This window comes from Vicugna pacos, chromosome 9 (assembly GCF_048564905.1).
Source record: "Vicugna pacos chromosome 9, VicPac4, whole genome shotgun sequence".
Taxonomy (NCBI): Eukaryota; Metazoa; Chordata; class Mammalia; order Artiodactyla; family Camelidae; genus Vicugna; species Vicugna pacos.
Genome location: NC_132995.1, coordinates 15542575 through 15566885, shown reverse-complemented (window position 1 = coordinate 15566885; position 24311 = coordinate 15542575). Strand labels below are relative to the sequence as shown.

General features: G+C 47.5%; 1 long non-coding RNA gene and 1 pseudogene across 1 annotated transcript in view; one reads left to right on the top strand and one right to left on the bottom strand.

The window, feature by feature from the left end:
* Positions 1 to 16700: 16700 nt before the first annotated feature.
* LOC140698431 (uncharacterized) overlaps positions 16701 to 24311 on the bottom strand; it is a 42174-nt gene continuing 34563 nt past the window's right edge. Inside the window, exons 2-3 of the long non-coding RNA XR_012076218.1 lie at positions 21897 to 22045; positions 16701 to 16929 (exon numbers count right to left, since the gene is read on the bottom strand). This is a non-coding gene — a long non-coding RNA (uncharacterized lncRNA). The remainder of the gene's footprint in view (positions 16930 to 21896; positions 22046 to 24311) is intronic.
* Positions 17522 to 18517, top strand: LOC102538042 (free fatty acid receptor 2-like; annotated as a pseudogene).

The following is a 24311-nucleotide window of genomic DNA, read 5'->3' as shown; positions in this document are numbered from 1 at the left end:
GTCACCATGTCACCAACCAGCCACCGTTGTGTCCCACAACAGAACCCCTTTGGAAAAATAAAATTAAGAGAATTTGTCAGCCCAGTTCGGGTTACTACAAAGACAGATGTATGTTCTTCAGAGCTATTTTTATCAAAACGGGATCATTTAGTAATTTTTCATTTTCCACTGAGCGATGGTACATGAGAAAGAGTTGGTCAAGGCTTCCTCCCCCGGCAAGGCAACCCGAGAAATGCTGGCACGTGTTTGCACTCAGTCAGTTTTGGTTCTCAAACATTTATTGCTACTGTGTGCAGATGGCTGGGCTCAGAACTTCAGGGATTTCAATATTAACGTCTTTAGCATCTGCTTTCTTCCCGGGGTTAAGGTCACTGGGGAATGAGGACTGGCTATGGGTGGGCGACTGGGTCTCAGGTGATGGGAGAAAGACACTGTCTCTGTGCAGAGATGAAGGAGTGAGCTGTGTTTCTGTCCCATGGCTTATCTGTCTGTCCCGAGGCACAGGGGCCTTGATGTGAACATGGGTCTGAACATGGTTCAGAAGGGAACGAAGGTGTGGTGGAGTCCTGCAACTCCAGGCGTGGAAACAAGGACCCAAGTCGGAGGACAAAGAGGAGCTGGAAGCCATGCATTCCAGAGAGAGCCACGAAGAACAAGAGCAGACTCCTTCCCCAGGGTTTATGCTGAGGAAGAAGAGGCAAGCATCACCCAGCACCGCCCCACCCCCACCCCAGTTGTATAAGCTGAGGCTGAGGGGTGGGGACGATGAAAAGTCATCAGAGCCTGGGTGGTGGTGACGGGAGAGAGTTATAGTGTTTTCCGTATCCCTCGGAAACCAAGGGGAAAGAGGTACTCATGGGGTGGAGGGTGTACTCTGAGGGTGCTGCCCTGTGCCCATCTAGGCAGGGGAAGGAGATGGGCAGAGACGGCATGGGAGCATCTGTACGAGTGATGCAGGCATCACGCATTCTCCCCATTTGGCAGAGCAAGCAGGTGTGAGTCTCCCATGGGTGAGGGGATCCCAGGCGCAGGTGGGAGCTCTGGGGGTGCTGCAAGAAGTCAGACCAGGTTGGATCTCCCAAGACTGAGGTTGGAAGAACGCAGTCTAGCTGCAAAAGAGAACCGACGATTGGGTACCTGACTCACAGCAGATACCAAAATCTACTCAGTATAAACTAAGGCAGTGCCTCTCAGACTTTTTGTATCACTGTTCCTTCAAGGAGCCTTTCTGGATTTTTCCTCCTACTCAGTATCTTCCCTTCCCTGTCCATGAAATTTTAATGCAACAGGCATACTATATATCTGTTCATGTGTGTGGCCCTCTGGAAGGCCACAATTCGCTGTAGGATTTTTTGACTCCCCCAGAATTAATTTCCACCTCTACGGGGGCAATTTTGCCCCTGCTGAGAAAGCATGAGCTAGAGACCAGGTCTCATCGCTCACAGAGTGACAGAGCCTGTCTCACACGACAGCAGCCCAACAGAGTTAGGTTCATTATCTTGCTGGAGCAAAGGAGACCACGCTCCAGAGGAAGGGTGGAGCATCTCACAAAAAAAGAAACAGGATTATTATAGGTTTGGGGTCAGGGTGACATTTAAGTGATATTCCACTGAAATAGTGTTTGATAGGTTCAAAGCAAAGCACACCTGGGTGGAAAGAGGTGAATTTTAGGCCTGGGTTAAAGCAGACTCAGGGTCCTATTTCTTTGGAAAATACAAAATAAAGGTAAACGTAGAATTTTGTGTCTGAAAACTCTTTATCTGAAGCTCTGGGGGCTGAAGGCTGCTTCTCTGGGTCAGAGGGTTCCGCCCAGATCCTCCAAGCCGCAGTGAGGGGTCCATTCTCACTGATAGGGTTTCAAACAGCCATGTTTCTGACAGTTTGTGATTTTAGAGAACAAGGTTTCTTAGCAGCATAATGTTGTTAATTAACACAAGGAATTTTTGGGGGGGGTAATCAGGTTCATTTACTTAATTTTTTTTTTAATAGAGGTACTGGGGATTGAACCCAGGACCTTGTGCATGCTAGGCGTGCTCTCTGTCAGTTGAACTACACCCTCCCCCAGCACAACAAGTTTTTTAATGTTTACAAAAGGAAGTCACTGATGGCCATGAAGTAGGAGTTTTTCCCTTCTAGAAGGAAGGGTCTCCGTTCACCAAAACCCAGGGCAGTGCAACCGAGAAAGATGGGAAGAAGGGGAGACTTGACTCATCCCTGTCAGAGGTTCCCTGGGCCACAGGGCAAGTCTCAGCTTATTGGGAAATGGGGAGGAGGCTAGAAGTTTTAAATCACCAAGTGTCACCAGAAACCTAGGGAAGCTAACTCAAGAAGTCATGAAGAGGGAGTGGGAAGTATAGCTTAGTGGTAGAGCACATGATTAGCATGCACGAGGTCCTAGGTTCAATCTCCATCAAAAAAAAAAAAAAAAGTCATGAAGAAACGGGCAAAGACATTCACTGCAGCCTGACTGAACGTAGTGAGTGGTGAACCCCCTCAGCACAGGCTAGTCAGGAACCAGCAGCAGAAGAAGAGGGCAGAGGGGCAGGCAGGAAGCAGAGAGGACACTAGGCTGGCTTCATGCCTTTTTCCCGAGTTGAATACATCACCTGTCACCAGAGACTTTGGCTAATTTAGCAGGTTGCCTCCCAATGTGCGTATATGGGCTGGGGTTGTTGGGGGAGTGCAGGGGGTTGGCGGTGGAAGCTGGGTGAGGCGGGGGGCAAGGGAAGCTGTGATGCAAAGCAGGAGAGGTAAGTCGACTTCACCTGCACCCTGGGAAGGGGAAAACATTAGACTAGGTTAGGGCTGGGGGAGGAGGGCAGTGAAGAACAGATTGAGGGGTAGGAACAAGAAGTCTGGGAGTCTGCAAAATTAGTCACAAGAATCATCTCAAAAGGAAGTAGCAGAGCAACAATGTAAGTAGAATAAGACTTGGAAGAAAAGTCAGACCATAGACTCCAAGACAGGAGAATCAGAGGTGGAAGATAGAGTCTAGTGGAGGGGAATGGGATGGGGACAAACACAGTGAAGTAGTGTGAGAAAGCGCTCAAATTTTTACCTTCCTCTCTCTGACATGACCCCTCTGGTTAAAAAAATTTTTTTAAGATCCAAGCAATACAGGGAGTTGTGGCCCCTAAAACTTTGCAAAGAAAAGAGAGAAACTTGCTGACTTCCTGTTAAGGCCAGTTCTGAAAAATTATACGGAAGGACATCAAAGCATCAAGATGGTGTCCATGTTCTGGGGAAAGGATGCTGGGATCACATGCCAGAAAAGAATGGGCTAGAAGGAATGAAACTGATAAACCCTGGTGGAAGTAGGAAGGTGCATGGAGTTTACACCCTCCTCCCCTCCCCCACAATGGAGATGTGGGACTAGGGGACAGAAAATGTTGCAGAAGAGGAAATGGGGTACAGAAATATTTCTGGAAGAAGGTGATTTCACTGGATTCAGAACAGAAGGGTACAGTAAGACAACCAAATCAATCATCCCCTGCTGTAGAGCCCCCAGGAGTTGAATCACAGTTAGAACTAATCATGATAATCTTGTTCCCCTTTATTGGTGACTGGTCTCAGGATGGACATGTGACCCAATTCTAGCCAACAAAAGGTCTGCTAAGGGTCTCTGGGAAAGATTTTCCTCCATGCTAAAAGAGATGAACGTGTGAGGAGCTGCCCTCTCCCTTCCTGGTTTGGGAGCTTTTATGTGAGAAGGACCTGGAGCTGCAGCAGCCATTTTGGGGCCATAAGGCCGCAAACTTGAAGAGGAAAGATAACAAGCTAAGGGTGGCAGAGAAGAAGGATGGAGAGAGCTGGGGCCTTTGATGATCTTGTTAAACTGGGATCACCACCTCCAAAAGCAACAAACATTCCTATGGTTGACTCGGTATTGGCCAGATAGTCTCAGCCAAATGCATCTTAACTCTAATAGGTAAGCCTAACCTAAGAGTCCTATACCCTACTAGGATCTACCCAATGACATCTTCTCTTATTTTAAATTATTTTATGATCCTGGAATTTCTGAACTCTATTTGCTTTGCAGGAGATATGAAATCTTAGTGTTTACCTTAGTTATTATGGCTCAACTAAGGGGAGATTCCTTAAGGTTCCAGTCAGTAGCTCTGGCACCAAGATATCTGGACGCTGCTCATTCAGAAAGGGGCTTTTGAAAGCTGGCTGGCTGAGGCTGCAGGGACACAGCATTACTAAATGAAGAACAAACCTACTGGATGGACCCTTTCTAAGGTCAAGTATCATTTAACTGGTAAGTCTCGACTAAAAGCTCTTCTCCTTTTATTGATTAAAAAGTCCCACCCTTATTATCAGAGCTTGGTTGCCATGGAAACAAGAGAGGGTTGAATGAGTGGGGTGGGGATCATGAGGGATGTTGCCCTGTGGAAGGGTACATGGCCCTGCTTGGTGTTCTTGGGAACAGGAGAGCTAACCAGTCTTCTTGTTCATGGAGTCACTACAACACACATTGTGCCCATGTGAAGATGAGGATATGTGTTCCTGGATGCCTAAGTTACTACTTGTAATTTATGCACAGTTAGGGGCTTGTGGCTCACTGATTCCCTTGTCTCCTTGTTTTTCTAGTGGTTCTCTACACTTTGAGCACAACCCTCATCTTTTTTTTTAATTGAAGTATAGTTGATTTACAATATTGTGTTAGTTTCAGGTGTACAGCAAAGCGATTCAGTTACACACATATATATACATATTCGTTTTCATATTCTTTTCCATCTTGGTTCATTATAGAATATTGGATATAGTTCCCTGTGCTATACAACAGGATTTTATTATGTATTTTATATATAGCAGTTTTTATATACCAATCCCAAACTACTAATTTATCCCTCCCCCATTCCTTTTCCCCTTTGGTAACTGTAAGTTTGTCTTCTATGTCTGTGAGTCTGTCTTTGTCTCATAAATAAGTTCATTTGTGTCATATTTTAGATTCTACATATCAGTGATATCATATGATATTTATCTTTCTCGGTCTGACTTACTTCACTTAGTATGATCATCTCTAAGTGCATCTATGTTGCTGCAAATGGCATTGTTTCATTCTTTTTTATGGCTGAGTAATATTCCATTGTGTATATGTATCACAGAGCCAGTACCCTGTGGAATCTGAGACAGCTGGTACCTGGAGAATTGCTTGTCAGTGATGGGGAAAACACCCTGCCAGACTGGAATTGGTACCAGAATCCCTTTAACTGGTAGAAAGCAGATCAGTGGTTGCCAGGGGCTGAGAATGAGATGGGGAAGGGGTTGATGGCAGGATATCAGAGGGACATTTTGGGGTGATGGATAGTCTCTAACTTGATGAGGGAGGAGTTACACAGAGGTCTACATTTGTCAAGTTAGTGACCTCTGTACTTAAATGGGTGCAATTAATTGAATGTAGATTAAGCCTCAATTTAAAAAGTTGATCAAAAATGTTATGGCCCCTCACCTCTGTGCCCATGTTATATAGGTGTACATACCATCAAAAAAATCTTCCCATGTTTCAATAAGCCAAGCAGGTCTTTGCTTTTGCTGTGCCACTCTGCAGAAGTTGGAATGGCTGTGGGACAACTCAGGTTACACAAAAGGGCAGAGATCGGGGCACAAACAGGTGACAAACCAGCTCTCCTCTGGGTGCTGGAGATGCGTAGGGAGCAGTAGTGACTGCTGCAGGGCACGTGCTCATCTAAGTTCAGCTCCTGTCTTGTTACCCAGCAGGGCAGTGGGCTCAGTGCTGCCATACCTTTCAGTTTTTCAAGTTGAAAATCCAGCTGCTGTTGATGTTTTTGAGCTCTTATATTCAGAGAACCAATTCAAAATATTAAAGGATTGTGTGTGGTGAGGACAAAACAGGCCTGAAGGCTGCGGACTGGCGGCCAGTTGGCGGGCCCTGCAGCAGTGGAGGCTGAGGAGGGTTCAGCTGTCGGGGACGGATGAGTAGGGATGGCTCAGAGCGGGCTTGGGTGGGTAGCAAAGGAAGCAGGAGGAAGCATCATTTTGCCGAAAGTGCAGCTCAGAGATAATTTTGCCCAGATCTGATGGCAAACAGTTGCAGAGACCTGCTGACTTTCTAAAATCATTCTTACCAAGCCCTCATTCTCATTTCAAAGTCCCTGCCCCACTCCCTGCAGCCCTCCCCACAAGGGAGGTCTCTGGAGGACACAGCCAGGCAGGGGAGAGGTGCTCCTAACAACCCGCAGAGCCCTCCATCTCAACCCTGGCTCCTCCTCCTGCCCCCACCCTCTGGAAGGCATTATTCTGGAAGGCTCTCCCCTTCTGCTCTTGCCCTACACCCTCTCCCCAGGTATTCTAATTCATTACTAGGCTTTAATCATTAATAACTCCCAGATTTCTATCTCCAGCCTCAGACTCTTGTGTATCCAGCTGTGTCCAGGGAACAGCTCAACTTCACAAGTCCAGGCCAAACTCTTCATTTCTTCCGCCCAAATCTGGCCTCACCGCTCAGCCTAGTCCACCTCTGTAAATGGTGGAATCTCCCTTTTTTGCCCATGCCAGAAGCCCAGGTATCATTTTTTTTAATGATTTTTTTAAAAAATGGAGGTATTGGGGATTGAACCCAGGACCTCCTGCATGCTAAACATGTGCTCTACTGCTGAGCTGCACCACCCCCTTATGATTGATTGATTGATTTTAAAATGACCATAGAATAAAAAAGAACTTTTTTCAGGGAGGGGTGCACAGTTCTGTGAATTTAACACACATAGATTCCTGTAACACCACCATGATCAAGATAAAAAGCAGTTACAGACATCTTCCCCTCAGCCCTAACCACTGATGACCACAGACCTGTCCTTACCATCAGAGCTGTACCTTTTCAAGAATGTCACATACAAGGATTCATATAGTCTTTAACCTTCTGAGACTGGCTTCCATCGCTCAGCATAATATCTTTGCACTTCACCCTAGTTATTGTGTCATAGTTTGTTTCCTTTCATTGCTGAGTGGTTTGTCTGTTATATGACTCTGCCACCGTCTGCTTATTCATATATCCACTAAAGGACATTTGGGTTGTTTCAGTTTAGGGCAACTATGGACAGAGTTGCTCTGAACATTCACGCACAGGTTTCTGTGTGGATATGAGTTTCCATTTCTCTAGGTCAGATATCCAGGAGACGGATGGCCAAGTCATATAGTAATTGTGTTTAACTTTTCAAGATACCTTCAGTCTGTTTGGCAAACTGAAGGCGAATAGTTGGCTGTGCCATTCTGCATCTGCATTTAGTATTTTTACTTTAGCCATTCTGATAGATGTATAGTGGTCAGGGAATCATTTTTGATGCCTTCTCTCTTACTAGCCCCGTGCAATTCACCGTCAAGTCCAATTGTGTTTATTTCCAGAATATACCTTGTGTGAATCTACCTCTCTCCAACTCCATGGCAGCCATTACCTCTCACCTGGCCTACTGTGAAAGCTTCCAACCTGGTCTTTCCTCTTGTCTTTGTTCCCATCAGGTCGTACCACGCCAGAGGGACATTTGAAGAATGTAAATTACATCACGTCATTGCTCTGAATAAAATCTTTCACTGGCTTCTCATTCTGATCCCCTTTTCCTAGCTGACCAGCCCTGTGCCCATCTGGCCCTGCCTCTCTCTCCAAGCTCCCCCACGGCCTTCACTGATACCATTCTGCTGGCCTGACCTCAAGCTCTTAATCTCCACACACAGTCTCCTCCGCACTCTACTTGGCTGGCTCGTCCCCTTCTTTCAGGTTTTCTCTCCAGTGTCTCTCTTTAGAGAGGCTTTCCCTGTTCACCCATCTCAAGTAGTCCTCCTCCCCTCCATTATCTCAAGCTGTGCTGTGACAGTTTGATTTACACATTTGCCTATTCATTTGTTTAATATATGATTCCTCCGTGTAGACCGAGAAGCCCTTGACAGCAGTCACCGTTTGTTTTATTCATTACTATATACCCAGGTGCCAAAAACAGTACCTAGCATGGAGTAGGCATTTGGTATTTGATAAATGAATGAATAATAAAAAAGAACCTCTGACTGGTCACTATTATAAATAATGCTACAAGGAACATCCTTTTACATAAATGCTGTACATTTGGACATTTCCTAAAAGTGATCGTGCTGTATTAAGTGGTGCATACATTTGAAATATTGGCAAATTACCTCCCCTCAGTAAATCAACCCTCTCTCCCCTAACATTCTGTAAAAGACCCCATAACTTATCCTGCTAGTAAGGAAAAATACCATATTTTAATTTTTTTAAAAATTAACATTTAAAATTGAATGAATCAGTGTATTAGTTAGGGTCCTCCAGAGACACAGAGCCAATAGGATGTTGAAAGACGCATTGAAGGAGAGTTATTTAAAGAACTGACTCACTTGATTGTGGTGGTTTGGTGAGGATAGAATCTGACGGAGGAGGCCAGGAGGCTGGAGGCTCAGGAAGGAGCTGCTGTTCAGGTCGAAAGGAAAATCAGGTGGAGATGATATTAAAGATAAAGTCTGGTGGAGTACTCCCTGTTGCTCAGGGGAGGTCAGCTATTTTTTCTATTCAAGTCTTCAATGGATTGGATGAGGCCCGCTTACATCAATGGAGGGAAATCTGCCTTACTCAAAAGTCCACCAATTTAAGTGTAAATCTCATCCAAGAATATCCTCACAGAAACATTGAGAATAATGTGTGATCAAATATATAGGCACTGTGGCCCAGAAAAGCTGATAACATAGAATAAAACATCACATTCAGAGGGGGAAGGGAATAGTTCAGTGGTAGAGAGCATGCTTATCATACACGAGGTCCTGGGTTCAATCCCCAGTATCTCCATTAACCAAATAAATAAATAAACCTTATTACCTCCCCTCATCAAAAAAAAAAAAAAAGCCATCACACTCAGCTCTATTTTAATTTTAATTTCTTGGATAAAAATTGAGATAGAAAATATCTGTGTACTGTACACAGTAATTTATGTTTCTTTCTATACTGGCTTTTTTCTTATTTAATTTGCAGGAATTCTTTGAATATTAGTATATAAACCCTTTATCAGTTATATCTGTAGGAAAGTAGTGGTCTTATTTTGTTAATGATAATTTTTTCCATAGTTTTATATTTTATGTGCTCATATTTGCCATTTATTTGATGACTTCTATGATTATGTCACATTTTTTGAAAAAGGCTTATCATTTACAAGACTTAAAAATTACATAATATCTATACAACTTTCATATTTTTGAAAAACACATTTGATCTTTAAAAAACCTGAGTTTTCCTTTTGTTATCTAATTGTAACCCTTCCAAACAGACAGTCAACTACCCCAACATTATTTACTGAATAGTCCATCTTTTCCTGTATTGATATGAAACAGACTTGGATCACTTAAGTTGAAAGAATCCTCAAAATGTAAGCTAAAACAACAAGAGATCATCATTTCTACCTATCCTATTAGCAAAATGTTAAAAGATTCAAAATAGCCAGTGCTAGAGAATGTTCACGGAAAAGGTTACTCTCACACACAGCTGCTGGGGATTGTACGTCACTGAGCATCTTCAGGAAGGTAATATGGAAGTATCTGTCAAAAACTTTAGAGAGGGAACCCCCTGCTCTCCAATGAGATACACAATAAAGGGACCTCAGGACAGCCACTGGCAGAGCTTGCTATGCCCCCTGAAGTTTAGAGGATGCGAGGGCTCGTGCCAGATGCTTGCTGGGAGAAATCAAAACATGAGAGGCTCGCTGGGCCTGGCAGAGCCAACCAGGAGAGAAGCTTACACTGGAGTGAGCTGTTGTTCCACCAATAATGCGACAAAGGCGCATGGCTCTCTTGGACCAAACGAGGATCCTTTGCTGAGGAGCCAGCCTGTAGTCATTTTGTAACGATCTCATCCAAGCGTCAGCCTAGAGGAGCAATGCAGTCTACAGAGGGGATATCCAGGGGCTGAGAGGGGGTTGAATGTGGCCAAGGAGAGGAGGCACCCCACATCCAAGGGAAATGCAGGGAAAGGTGCCAGCCAGGGAGGTCCAAGAACTGGTGAGAGGTCCCCATGGGAGAATGAATGTCCCATCCGGAGGGCATCAGCTCCAGGTCATAACTATACCAGGCCAGCCCTCCTCTCTGCCCAGAGGGCAGAACCCTAGGCGGGTCCAAAGCAGCAGCTAACAGTAGCAGAGGTGATAAGACCACGTGGAGCAAAGAAAGAGAAATGGAGACTGTGCCCCACCGTCCCCTCCAAGCTATGAGTCCGAGGCGCTGCAGAGCCTGGTGGGGGGAAGTGCTACTGAGAACAGAATTCAGAATTGTCATATTAAGCTGGCCTGAAGCCATGTGATTATTTAACTGGACTGGACTTTCTATTGTCTAAGAGTGTCCAAAGAAGCCATGGTACCCAAGGAGCCATGCAAGCTGTAGGAAGAAGGAGTGCAGGGGAAGAGTAAAGTTAAGTCCAGCTCATTCAATAACATGGTTACATTTAATTTTAGATGCCCTCAGGGTGAAGTAATGTGCCTCTTTGGCACACGGCATCTGCACAACATCTACAACATTTAGGGCAGCTCTTGGCTGAGGCTGGTAGGACCAGACTGCCTGAGGAAGGGGCTGCTGCCCGAGAGTGGATCCGGTACTCAGAGCATCGTAGCTCGGGACCGTCTGCTCACACCAGGGCCTGTCAAAGCGCCAGCCTGGAGGTGTCTGGAGGTGTCTGGCCCAGGCCTCATAATTACTCTTCTGATGTGATCACTTAATAAGCTTAAAGATATCCAGTTGCAGGACTACCTTGACAGGCCCCAACTTTAAATCTGTGGCCCATTTCTGGCTCTACCCTGTTATGAAGCCCATCAAAATACAAATGAAACCTTAAAACTATTTGTGAATGGTACAATTACATTTCTTACGTCTTGTTAAGAATGCTGCCCCACTATTCAGTGCCATTTGGGCCTCATCACTTGCTTTTCATATACTGGGAACCTCAAAATATAGAAGGTGATCTAAACTGTCTTGACCTCCGAGAGGCCCCACATAGGCCTCTGGTCAACCTCTGTTTGCCTAGCATCTGAAACCCTTTCCGCGTTTAGAAAACTGACCACGTATGAATCTTGAATCTTGGTGGGAAGCAGAGCCCAGCTCCCACTGGAGAAGCGGAGAATTCTGGGCCCTTATTTTCTGAGCAGTTCTCTTGTGTTCAGCCCATCAAGTGCAACTGCCCAAATTCTGAATCTGAGGCTACGAAGTGGCACAAAGAAGCAGTGGTGGTGAACAGAATGCGGCTCTGGGGCCCGCGTTCAGTGTGTGTGTGTCTGGGGGAAGGGCTCCTGTCTCCTCACTGGACTGGGTCAGTGGCACAGCTTTTAATGTGGTCCCGGCTGGACAGCTTCATTTATTCTCCAAGCCTGGTTTTCTGGCCTTCCTGGCAAGTCTCCACTCTATCCAACATCGTATCGTATAATCCCTAAATGAGCCAGAGTTGACCTCTGTTGCTTCAATTAAAAGCCGTCTGAGACACTGTTCAACACAATGATTGTGAGCTAAGAAAGCTTGCGTTCTGTTGAAAGATGCTCAACCCATTAGTAATCAAAAAATGGGACTGCGTTAAAACAGCAAACAGACATTGCCTGATATCTGTCCAACTGGCAAAACCCCAGAAGCTGGATAATACCAAGTCTGGGAGGGAAAGTGATTCAGAGATCCCAGGGCTGTGAGGCTGGTAGCTCTGCCCATCTTGCTTTTATGTCTCCCATCTGGGGCAGCTAAACACAAGAAAAGGCTGTGGCTGGGTGATGTGGGCTGCACTGTCTTCCACTTACACGGACTGTCTCACCTCAATTAATCATAAGGGTTCACTGTGATAAGCGGCATGGATCATAGTAAATGTCCAATAAATATTAGTTACAAATATTTTTTTCCTTTTCATTTATTTTTTGAGTAAAGATTATACACACACACTCGAAAGATTTTTTTTCACAGTACACAGATTATATGGAGAAAGGTAAGTTTCCTTGCTACTCCAGCCCCCAGTTCCCTTTCCCAGAGACACGCCACTGCTAGCAGTTCCGTGGGCATCCCTTCCCCCAGTCGACTCCTCAGCCAGCATCCAGAGATCTCCTTTGGAAATGTGAAACAGGTAACACCCCACCTCAGCCCATCGTAACCCGGATGTCATCCTGACTGACATCCTGACCACAGCCACAAGGCCCCACACACTCCCTGACCTCATTCCCACGACTCTCCCTCACTCAGCATCCTGGCAGCTGCTCTGGCCTCCCCGACCTCCTTGGACACAACGTGGCTCGTCTCAGGGCCAGCCGTGCTCTGCCTGAACGTCCCCCCACCCCGCCCGGTCACACTGCTCATACTCTTCTTTCCTGCAGGCCTCTGCGCAAACATCACCTCCTCGGAGAGGCCTTCCTGGACTGCCTTTGCTCTCTGTCTCCCCTCTTAGCGCCAGCCTAGCGCCTGGTCTGAGGTTATGTATCTGTGTGGCCGCGTACTGCCTGTCTGGCTGCAGTGGAACGTCAGCTCCGGGAAGCCAGGCCTGTTCACCGCTGATTCCCCAGTGTCAGCAAGTGCAGTTCCCGGGGGGCTGCTCAGGAAGCACTCACCAAGCGTATGTGTGGGTGTATGTCCCTGCTCCTTCACAGCTCCCTAGTCTCAAACCTTGCTTTTTTCATCTCACAGCACATCCTGGAGTATGACCTACACTGGCGTACGTAGATCTGCTTAGTGTTTCAGCTGACTGGACGCCCCATGGTTTTTATTTAACCGGCCCTCTTGCTGATGGACACAGGTGGTTCCTAGTCTTTCATTATCACAGAACAAACAAGCGAAAAACACAGGGATGTGGCCTGTGTTTGTGCACACGGAAAAGTGTATCCACATAAAAGTCAACTGGTGGGGTCAGATGGTATGGGATTTTTAATTTTGAGAGATATCATCAAATTGCTCCCCCCTAGAGAAGTGTCCCAAATAATGCGGGGAGAGAGAAGAGGAGGAGACGAGGTCAGAGGGTGACGGGGGCAGGAGGTCAACAGAATTGAACTTGGAGGCCACTGTAAGGACTAGGGCTTGAGAGAGATGGGGAGACCGGGATTTTTGAGTTGAGGAGGAACAGACCTCCTTGTGTTTGAAAAGGATCACTCTGGCTGCTGTGTGGAGAACAGGCTGAAGGGGGCAACAACAGAAGCAGGGGACCAGACGGGAGATCATGAAGGAGCACAGGTGAGAGACGCTGAGGACAGCCTGCACCGGGCTGGTGCAGTAGATGTGCTGAGAAGTGGCTGGACTGGGGGTGTATTCTGAAGACAGAGTGGACAGAATCTGCTGATGGAGGGGTCAAGCCCTGAGAGATATCTTTAAAGTATCAAAAGGATCCCTCAGGATTTTGGCCTGAGCAACCGGAAAAATGGGGAGGCAAGGTCTGTGTCAGCGGGGGTCCCACTCCGAGATGCTGGAAGTGAGGGCCTGGCCAGGCAGAGTGCTGGCAGAGGAGAGGTGTCTGGGAAACCTCAATTTCTTAGCAGATGAGGTTTCTTGATCTTGGACTGTGTGTGTGGCATCAAAGGGCTGCCACTGAGCTGCGGGGAGCTAAGCTGTATGGGGGCCCAGCTTGAAGGAGAGCGGTGACTAACTCACGCCCCATTCCCTGGTTGGGCCCTGGCGCCTCCTTTCCCTTGGCATCCACTGACGGCGCACGCTGGGCTGCACACCTCTGTTCGCTATCATCTTAAAACGTTTTCCAATTGCACCATTTTTTGCCACCTCCTTCTGACCGTCACCCCACCTGTTGTTACTGGGTGCTGGAGAGGACAGCTGTGGCTCTGTGTCATCAAGATAGCGGGAGGGCTCTGAGTCAGGATAAGGGTTCGGACTGGCCCTTATCAGGACGTATCAAAGCCCAGGAGACGAAGATAAGATACACAGATGAGACAACAGCTCAGCTGAATCAGCACTTACGCGCCCAGAGGCCGAGCAGCCCGTCCAGGCCTCACTGGCCTCCTTCCTGTTCCCCCAACATAGCGAGCCTGTTCCTACCACAGGACCTTGGTACTTGCTGTTTACTCTCCCTGGAACGCTCTTCACATGGCTGGCTCCTTCTCATCAGTGCAAATATCCCTAATCAGCCCGGGCCTTTCCTGACAACCTTATGTAAAAGAGCCCTATGCCAGTCTCTCTCTCTAGATTTCCCTATTTCCTTCCTTCCTTCATTTGAAATTACCCGGTTTGTGTGTCTGCCTGTTTCCTGTGTGTTTCCTTCACTCACGTCCCCAGCACCCAGAGCAGTGCCCTGCACAGGGTAAAGCTCGGGGCGTCTGACGACTGGGAAGCGGAGTGATGGCGAAAGGGGTGGCACTGTGGAGGGGAAGCCCACAGGCATAAATCAGTGTGAACCACTGTGAAGTATCACTGAGTTGAGTTTGACCTGAGATGCTGCACGGCCCGCTCCCGTGATGGCAGCTGTGTGGGGTCGATGAAGCCTTGTGATTCTGTAAAACAGCTTAGTCTGAATTTCCTCTCTACCTCGGTGACCCTAAGACCCCCGCATCAAGGATGTCCCAGTACTGGTAAGTTGGGTGACAGAATGGAGATGAAAGAGGAATAGGAAAAAACACAGGTTCTGACCCACCCTTTGCTTGTCTCGTCAGTCAGTAAGCTCTTTCAGGCACATCCAACTTTTCATCCTTTCCCTCCACAAGTATTCAAGTGCCTGTTATATGCAAGGACTACGTTAGGTTTTTTTTTTTTTCCTAAGGACAGACTTCAAAATAGTCATTTCCAGAAGAGCAAGTCTTACCGAGACTCAAAACTAACACCCCATGAGAAGGGGTGGGGTCACCCCAGGAGGCACTGCCCTTTTCCAAGCTGAAAGGAGGTTTACTGAGTGATTCCAGAGGCCTTGGTGCCACAGTCCTGGCACCTAAAAGAGAGGGTTCTGCAGCTCTGGGAATCAGCCCTGCATGGCTGGGGATGGGGATGGAAAAAAGAGGCCCCTTCCTTAGCATTTTAAGATAATAAAAGCAGCCCTAACCGGCAATCATCACCTTTCCAGTAAATTTCTGTGGCTCAATCAAATGTACAAAGCAAAATGGCACAAATAACTTCAGTAGATAATGAAAGATAAAGATGTGGAGGGTGGGAAGGGATAGACTGGGATTTCAAAATTGTAGAATAGATAAACAAGATTACACTGCATAGCACAGGGAAATATACACAAAATGTTATGATAACTCACAGAAAAAAAATGTGACAATGAGTGTGTATATGTCCATGAATGACTGAAAAATTGTGCTGAACACTGGAATTTGACACAACATTGTAAAATGATTATAAATCAATAAAAAATGTTTAAAAAAAAAGATGTTGCCTTCATCTCATGTGTATCAAGCAACAAATCACTTTCTCAGTGTCCATCTTAGGATATGCACCATGTGTGTTAGGCAGGGCCAGCCTGCAGACATGTAGAGAAAGCACTTGGGTACCAAGGTGGGGAATGATAAGCTAAGTGAGAAGAGATCCTTTCTGGAGGAGACACTTGGCTGAGGGTCACTCTCCCGGGTCATGGGGAGAGAACGAGAGTGTCTGCTGAGAGGGTCAGGCAGCCAGGGGAAGACAAACACATTCCTTGAAGAGAGACAAAGCATCCTCCTTGAGTGTCCGCATCTTCTATGTCTGCCTGGAGACGCCACCAGAGAGCAATGTGGACCCTACACAGGTTGGTGAGAGAACAGTGAGAAGAGGAAGTGGTCTAGGCAGGACACAGACGATGGGGAGAGGGGATGAGTCGGGGCGAAGAGTCATAAACAGACTGCCTGGCAGCAACATGGGCCCAGGATAGTCTGAGTCTAAGGAAAAACATTTGTAAGAGGGGACCTAATGGGCCAAAGGAAGCCAGGCAAAGCTCAAAAGAATAATTACTATCTGGATTCTGGAAGAACTATGTTTGATAGGAACAGAAGTTGGTAGGGTACCAGGTCAAGCTGCCTTGGAAAGGGCTCAACTATTGACCTTCCTCTTTTTGACTACGTGACTCTTCCAGGTACAAGACTGCTGTTCGTGGGAAAGAGAAAGTTAGTCCAGCTAGACAAGGCTCGATACGCTTCTGAGAGCTGACGTATTTGAAAAACCATCCATCTGCCCCCTGGAAAAAGTAAGGCACCCAACTTTGCTTGTGCTCAGGAAAGAGGCTGCTGGGATCACAGCCCTAGGAGGAGATGGGATGGAAGGTGTGTATGTAGGTCAACTTACAAAAAGGGAGCAGATTATGGGGTTTATTCTCCAAGGAGGGGAGGGAAGAGGTCACAGGAATGAGAAGGGAGCCAGGACGAGTCAAGGGAGAGAGGGTGCTGGTGAGGGTGGGGGTGCAGGTGAGCGCAGGAGAGAAAGAAAAGGTGAGCTCAGTCCTAACTCGACCGGACCAGGGACTCCACCTGTTTACCCGGCCCTCTACTTCGGAGACTTCCCAGTTTGGGAAAGAGTTACGCACATGGGCCACCAGCAATACATTGCCTGTAATAGGTTAAGGACTCAAGTTTTATTTTAAATATCTATCTTTTAATGATGAATTAGAGATCAGAGGTTACTCTTGATTGATGTAATTCTCACTTACATATGCTTTCTACAGGGGGAACTGGGAGGCAGCGTATGTGAATGGTGGTAATTCTGGTGAAATCACGTATGTGGTGCAGAGGAAAACAAGCTGATGCTGAGAGGACGTAGAATGGTTTTCCCAGAGTCACCTGATCTGAGGCACGGCCCGGACTGGAATCCTGGTTACCTGGCCCAGGTCAGTCCCCTTCTGCTGCCCTGACCCAAATCTACAGGCTTTCTTTGAATGGCTCAGCGTGGAATCAAGAAGCTGGCAGCTGGGATTCCTCTTGGGCTTAAGCTGTTTTACCCTCATGCTTAATCAAACTCCCATTGGTCAGAGGTGAAGCTGAGAATCTTGTGTTCAAGCCCCATGTCCTGCAGGGAGAACAGAAAAACAAAAGAGGCAAAGATAAGGAGAGGAGAAAAGCCACAGCAGACCGAGTAGAATCTGGAGAAACTCAGAGGCAGTCTTAGGACTACCTCCTCTTTGCGATGGAGCACAGTTCCCACAGCCATTCATGTACTGACACGTTTGCTCAGCACCCACTACTTGTCAGGCACAGTTCCAGGGACTAAGGACACAATGGTGAACGAGGTAGATGATGTCACTGCCCTCGCGAAATGCCCTTTCTAGTGGGGACTTGAGATCTTAGAACTTTTCCTGTGGGAGCTTCTGAGTCATCAGCATTCTTAGGAGACCCTCCCTCCCTCCCTCTCTCCCTCTCTCTCAATCTGTAGGGTGGAAACGGAGACGAGGAAGGTTCTAAAGAAGCAGTTTGACTGGGAAGCAAGGAGGTCTTCTCTGCCCACTCCACACAGGCAGCAGAGCAGCACTCTGTCTGAAGGGTCGGACAGTCACTCGGTAAAGCAGGGCCGGGAGATGCAATGGATCTGATCTACATTGGTTTGGGTCTGGGAACCCAAAGTCATAGAGAATTCTGATCTATTTTTTGTTTCTTCAGGAAGGATGGCCCCAAATCCCTGAAGCCTGGGGTGTCTCATCATCTGTTTTATATCTTTTCTCATCGGTCTCCCTGCCAACCTCCTGGCCTGCGGGCCTTCCTGGGGCGGGCCCGTCAGCCCAACCCTGCCCCCATCCACATCCTCCTGCTCAGCCTGACACTGGCGGACCTCCTGCTGCAGCTGCTGCTGCCCTTCATGAGGGCTGAGGCAGCCCCTGACTTCCTGGGGGCTGGCCCTTGGGGGACACACCCTGTGTCCTCACTGGCTACGGCTTCTACCGCGGCACCTACAGCAGCACGTGGCTGCTGGCGGGCGTCAGCCTGGAGCGCTACCTGGGAGTGGCCTTCCCCGTGCGGTACAAGCTGTCCCGCCGGCCCCTGTACGGGCTCATTGCTGCGCTGGTCGCCTGGATCTTGTCCTTCAGACACTGCAGCATTGTGGTCAGTGTCTAATACTTACCAGCTACCAAGAGGCTGGTGAGAGACACCCAAGGCCTCCCGGTCTGCTATGAGAACTTCACCCGAGGGCAGCTGCGCCTGGTGCTTCCCGTGCGGCTGGCGCTGTGCCTCGTCCTCTTCTTCATCCCCATGGCGGCCACCACCTTCTGCTACCGGCGCTTTGTACAAATCATCCTCTCCCAGCCCCACGTGGGGACCTGGAGGCGCTGGAGAGCCATGGGGCTGGCTGTTACGACCCTCTTCAGTTTTGTGGTCTGTTTTGGGCCCTACAACGTGTCTCACGTGGTGTGGTTCTTCCAGTGGAAAAATCCAACCTGGCGGGCATGCGCCGTGTTGCTAAGCACTCCCAACGCTTGCACTGACCCCCTGATTTTCTATTTCTCCTGCTCAGCTTTGCGCAAAGCCTTTGATAAAAGGCTAGGGAGGCTGCAGAGCTGGGTGCCTCACTGTCAGGGTACTGGGGGAGCAGAGCTGGAGAGCCGGCCACAGAGAGAGGGGACGGGCGCTTAGGTGTGGCCAATGTCAGCTTCACAGGTGACTAGACCTGCCAGCTCAGTAATTTTTAAGAGTGTAAAAGCATCTTGAGGTCAACAAGTTTGAAAACTGTTGATCCAGTTAGATGACAGACATACTTGTTCTGCTGAATGCAACTGCACACTTAGAAAACATTACGCTACCTGGTGTATACGCACTTAATGATTCAAAATTTCACTGTTAAAGTTTGGTGTCACTCAGGCTGTCAGAGATGTGAGTTTAAAGTCGGCCTGGTGAAATGCAAAGCTTTTTGATGCATCAAATGAGACATAAAACCCAGAACTATTCTGTCATGAGACAAAGAATAACAAAACTGGTTTAGATAAAAAAGCTACAATTGCTCCACACAGGCCTGTATGTTCACTACTTTGTGCCCGTCAAGAATCTGGTTCTAAAGATTTTCTGAACTGCAGTTTTCCTGTTTTATAAGACAGGATTACTTCAGCTGCATTTAGGTGGTGGTATGTTGATCTAAAATACAGGTGGGATTTCTGATCTTAGAAGCTGTATTAGCAGGAGGAAGGGAAGGCTCAATACTAAACATACTTGCCAATGTCATCCTGAAAAAAACTGTACATTTGATTTTTGTCAGCCAAGATTAAGGACAGTTCGTCAGGGTAAAGGTTATGAACATGCTTAGTGAGCTTTATTTTGGAAGGGGGTGTGTTTCACAAAGCCCCAGTGAAAGCCTCAATTTTGCACTTAGATTACTTGAAAACATCTAGTTCATGCAATCTGGTTCAATGCAACCACTGTTGCCCCTGCTAAGAAAATGAATGGCTACTGGAGCACTGTGTTAAGGGGGAAAAAAGGAAGGTTTCTTGAAGATACCACTAGCAATGTCATACCTCAGCCTCTTATGGTGGTCAGGAGGGGGCAGGGTGAGCTTCCAATGGGAAGGGACTCTGATGTAAAATCAGGTCACTGGGTTTATGTAAACTCATTGGGGAGCTTCCTCCCTAAGCCGGGCTCAGGCTACCACACCCCGACTCAGCGCCTCACAACCTTTGAACACATGCCTTTTTGACCATAACACGTTGCTAACTGCTGTCGTTTATGTTACATTAAACAAATATAATTTGGCAAAGAACAAATTATATTAAACACGCATTTTCAAACCATCCCCTCCATCCTGCTAGGACAGTATCCCTCTGAGATGGTCACCAGTTCAGCTGGCAGAGGCTATGTTCCCGCCCCCACCCCGGGTGGAGAACTGATGGCTTACGGGAAGGCTGCTGAGAGCCTCGCTCTAGCACTGACAACGTGGAGGCCCCACCACAGGGGCGGGGTGCACAGCGATCAGAGGGAGGTGGGGAAGGGCGAACCGACTGGTGGACTTGAAGATTACAGTTTTATCCCATTGTGCTCTGCAACCCCATTTCCAAAAATGAGCCAGCAATCAGAGGTGGGCAGTTGCTGCTTCGGCCTTCTTGTAGCATCTCTTCTTCTCTGGTGACAGCACTCCCCTTCTGTAATGACTTCACTCCCCACCTCAGGCTTCAGTGGTAGATGTGTGACCCAGGTGATAGATCGGGGATCTCAGCACAGTTCCCCTCCGACCACGGTGATGGTTCACACGTCGGGGTGTGACTCAACCCAGGCCAAGGAAAGCTGAGCCCTGCCCTTCTCTTCTAACCACTTAAGAGGAAGAACCTCTTTTCTACTGAATTAACCCTTTAAGAATGGTGGCCCATCGCACTGGAGGCCACTTTGAGGAGAGAGGCTAAAGTCAACTTAAGGGAAGGTGGAACAGGAAGAAACCAAGTCCAGGCATTTGCTATCCTGGAGCAGATATATTCTGGGGCTTTTCAGAGTGTGACCCCTCCCCCTCTTTAGCTTAAGCCAGTTTGAATTGGGTTTTCAGTCACTTGCAACCAAAAGATATGTCATTTCACAAGTGATCAGAGTTGCAGCCTGTCTTTCTTCCATTATTTAAAAAATCTGGATGAAAAATTTAAGTATAGAAACTTAAAAACGTAACAAATCATGCAGAGCGCATGCTTATTATGTCATGTTTCTTCAGATTTTTAAGGCTGACGTTCCTATTAATGTTTCTCCTTCACTAAGCTTCCTCTCTTCAGAATGTAAGTGTATCTTTCCTGTCCATGAAATGTACTCTGTACTTGAGTCCACAAACACTGTTCAGTATTCTTTTGCGTTTTTTTTAATGCCCATAAATATCACACAGTACAAGTCTAACTAGCTCTTTTCCACCCCAGACTGTGTTGTTGACATCTACCCCTTTGACATTCGTCACTGAAGTGGACAGATCTCATTCATTCCTTTTGTCTACTGAATAATATTCCATCATATTAATAAGCCATTTTACTTTTTTTATTCTACTCTTTATAGACATTTGGATAATCTCCCATTTTTCACCAGCATAGCACTGCTGCTTCGAACATCCTGTGCATGTCCTTTTGTACACATGTGGGAAAATTCCTTGAAGGAGGGAAATACTGGGAGCATTGGTGCATTTTCAGCTTCAACAGAAACTGCCACTCTACTCTCCAAAGTGATGGCATAAATCCAGCACTTTCTGAAAAAAGGCTCACAATAGCGAGCCCCCGCTCCAAAGTCCACTCCCACCTTCCCGCAGGTTATTTTTCTGACTCTGGCCCTGCAGCCGACATACGGTGATGAGTGGGAGGGAACAGACCAGGTATGTACTACCTGCCAAGAGGAAAAAGAGCTCAAACGAGGCCTGAGACACCCAAAGTAACCCAGTGGATTGGCATACACGTCAGACACCCACGTGGTGCGTATGTATAAATGGATGGTGTGTGCATGTCCATATACATACATACACACGGGCCTAGTGGGGCAGACAACTTCTCCAGGCCCCTAGGAGTAAAGAAGTGGTCCACCTCCTTATTCCTCACCTTTCTTAACCGAATCCAGATTGTCGTGAACATTCAAGGAAAGCACACATGCAGAACCACACAAGTCAATGCAACAGAGATGCGTTCTCCTCCCTTTCTGTTGTTTATGTAAAAAGTGCTTCTGTGCTGCGGAGAAACAGTGACTGGGAGGCTAGAAAATCTTGGTCTTGGAGGAGAGCTCAGACTGACAGTGGAGTAAAGGGGAAATAAGATGTTGGGGTCCTACACTTGGGGGAAGCAGTCAAGTGTCCTGGTTCGTGGGGATGAGAATGTAGCCTCCTTTGGCTCTGGACCATATAATACAGACCAAGACAAGACACAGTTCCCGGGGAGCCATGAAGCACAGTTTGTCTGTTATGTGTTTATGTGTCTTTGTCAAATGGTTCCCAAGGAAACTGGAGCCACCTTGGCGCTATATGGTTTAAGCAGAGAAGAGGTGAGAACAAGGCAGAGGTGGTGCAGAGGCAGGCAATGGGACAGTGGGAGACAGAATCGGAGGTCTCACCTGCAGGCAGCCATGGGCCACATGAGGACCCTGGCCCTCTGGGGACGCTTGACCACGTGGCTATGCTTTCTTCTTAGGTGCTCACGTGTCTAGGGATTCTAGAGCAGTTCTGTGAGACAGGACTGGAGAACAGCCAATTCAACTGGATTCTGAGGAGAGAAAACAGACCAAACAAGGAGTGTGGCCAGGGGCGGGGACGGGAGTGCATGAGCACGCTGGCAGGATGCAAGCTCGTTTCAAATTACCAGCCCAGGGAGAGACGTAAAATAGGACACCTTAATTATGGAAGCAGAGCCAAATCTGAAAAGAATAATCATGGCTTGAGATCTAGGAGAGAGCAATTAGATTTGTGGGAACAGAGTTTGGGGGGAATAGAGAGGGCTGAGTGGCCTAAGAGCTCAACTCTTGACCTTCCCTCTTCCTGACACACAGTAAGTTCATTTACAAATGTTCCTGGCTTCTGGGAGACCCTGAGGTGGCAGAAGTCCTTGTGTCTCTGCACCTGATTCCTTGTGTCTCTGCACAAGATGGTAAATGGGTGCTTCAGGGCTGATCTCTGAGAGTCATCTGCTTGGGGACGGGATGAGGCCAGTCACCCAAAATACTGAGCAAGTCCTGGGAGAAGATGCCCTGAAACCTGACCCCGGAAAGGAAGGGGGTGAGAGGCCCAGGTGACCACAGGGTCAGCAGCTGGGGAACAAGGTGAGGAGGTCACTGCCAGTGGAGGGGTGAAGCCAGAACAGTAAAGGTCAAGAAAACTGAGTGAGGACTTAAGAGATCAGCTGCTGGAGGGATTACACAAGCTGAGGTGGGGAAGCACCAAGCAGAACTGGTCTTCCTCATCAGAGCAGAGACATACTCTGGTCTTCAGCAGTCCTAGCCTCTCTGCTGGGCCCATTTCCTGGGTGGAGACCTACCGTGAGCGGACATCTGGGGCTGTGCCTGTCTAGCATCCTTTCCTCCTTTTCTGGTAACATCCCACTGTTCCTTTAGTCTACCTCTCCTTCTATACTCTCAGTCCATGTGGCACTGGGTGGGGGGTTGGGGACAAAAGACTGGCCCCAACTCAGCTGCAGGGGAGGGCATATAACCTAAACTCAGGCTCATGCCCAAGCCAGTCCACCAAGAGTCAACCATCTCTAGACTCTTCTTGGGGAGCCATCTTTGCCACTACTTAGAGAGGGCTGGCCTCAGAATGGACCTGGTGTAAGAAAACAGCCAAGAGATGGAGACAGATGACCAACAGCTTCATTTAAGCACCTGGATCTGGCCATTCCTGAAGGTGCTTTGCCCCAGACTTTTCAATTACATAGCCAAAAATTCCCATTTTGTTTGATGGGACAAGTTTCTGGCACCCAGAATCAAGATATTAATACAAACAGTTGGTAAATAATTTGTCACTAATAATAGAGAATGAGTATTACTGATTTATATCTCTTATGATATTTTAAAAGTAAATTAGAGCTGATTTACAATTACAATTCACCAACTCATTTGCATCTGACATGCAAGGGTTAGAGGCACAGCACATGACTAGGAATGGCATATGGCTCTGGGCATGCTGGTGACTGTCTTCGCGACTCTAATAAATCAGATGCCTGGTTAACAACAATAACTTGAATGAGAAGAAATGTGTTCTGCAGTTTTAAAAGTGTTTCCGCACATATTATCACACCTGAGTCATAAGACAATCCCTGAGGTTGGTTTTTTATGCCTTCTTCGTAAGCAAGGACTCCAAGGTCCCAAGAGTCTAAATGCCTTCCTCAAAGATACACAGCCAGACAGGGATCACGCCTGGACCAGAATCTATGTTGACCCTCCAGGTCCAGCGCTCCTTCTGCTCCATCAGCTTTCTTAAAAGTCAGGAGCCAGTGTGTGGGACTCGGAGACAGCAGTACAGAATTTCATCCAACAGCAGCTGGGTGTGATGCAAGGAACACTGAAGGGCCAAATGCTAGGACCCCTGGAGGGGAACTGGGGCTGCTGGTGCTTCTCCCAGGGTCCTGGGGGAACAGGATACGTTACAGAGTACGCACAGTGGGCTTGGCATTGTTCTAAATGTTTCATATGCTCTAAACCAGGATGCTAGCTCTCCCAAAAGGCTCGCATTGCAGGGCTTCAGGAATACAAAGACCCACTCCCTTCTTCAGAGATAGAGACACCTATCTGCATCCTTATCTGTCTGTCTTTCATTCCTTCACTCAACTATATTTACAGAATACCAGCTCCACATCAGGACTCGCTCAAGGTGCGGGGAATACTATGGTGAACAAGACAGAGAAGCTACCAGCTCTTAGGAGGCTGACATTCTGGAGGCATGCTGGCGTTGGTACACCCCACCTCAGGTCTAGCATTTGGACTCTCCAGGAATGAGATGCACTTTAGATGATTACTATGTGACCGAACTAACAAAAG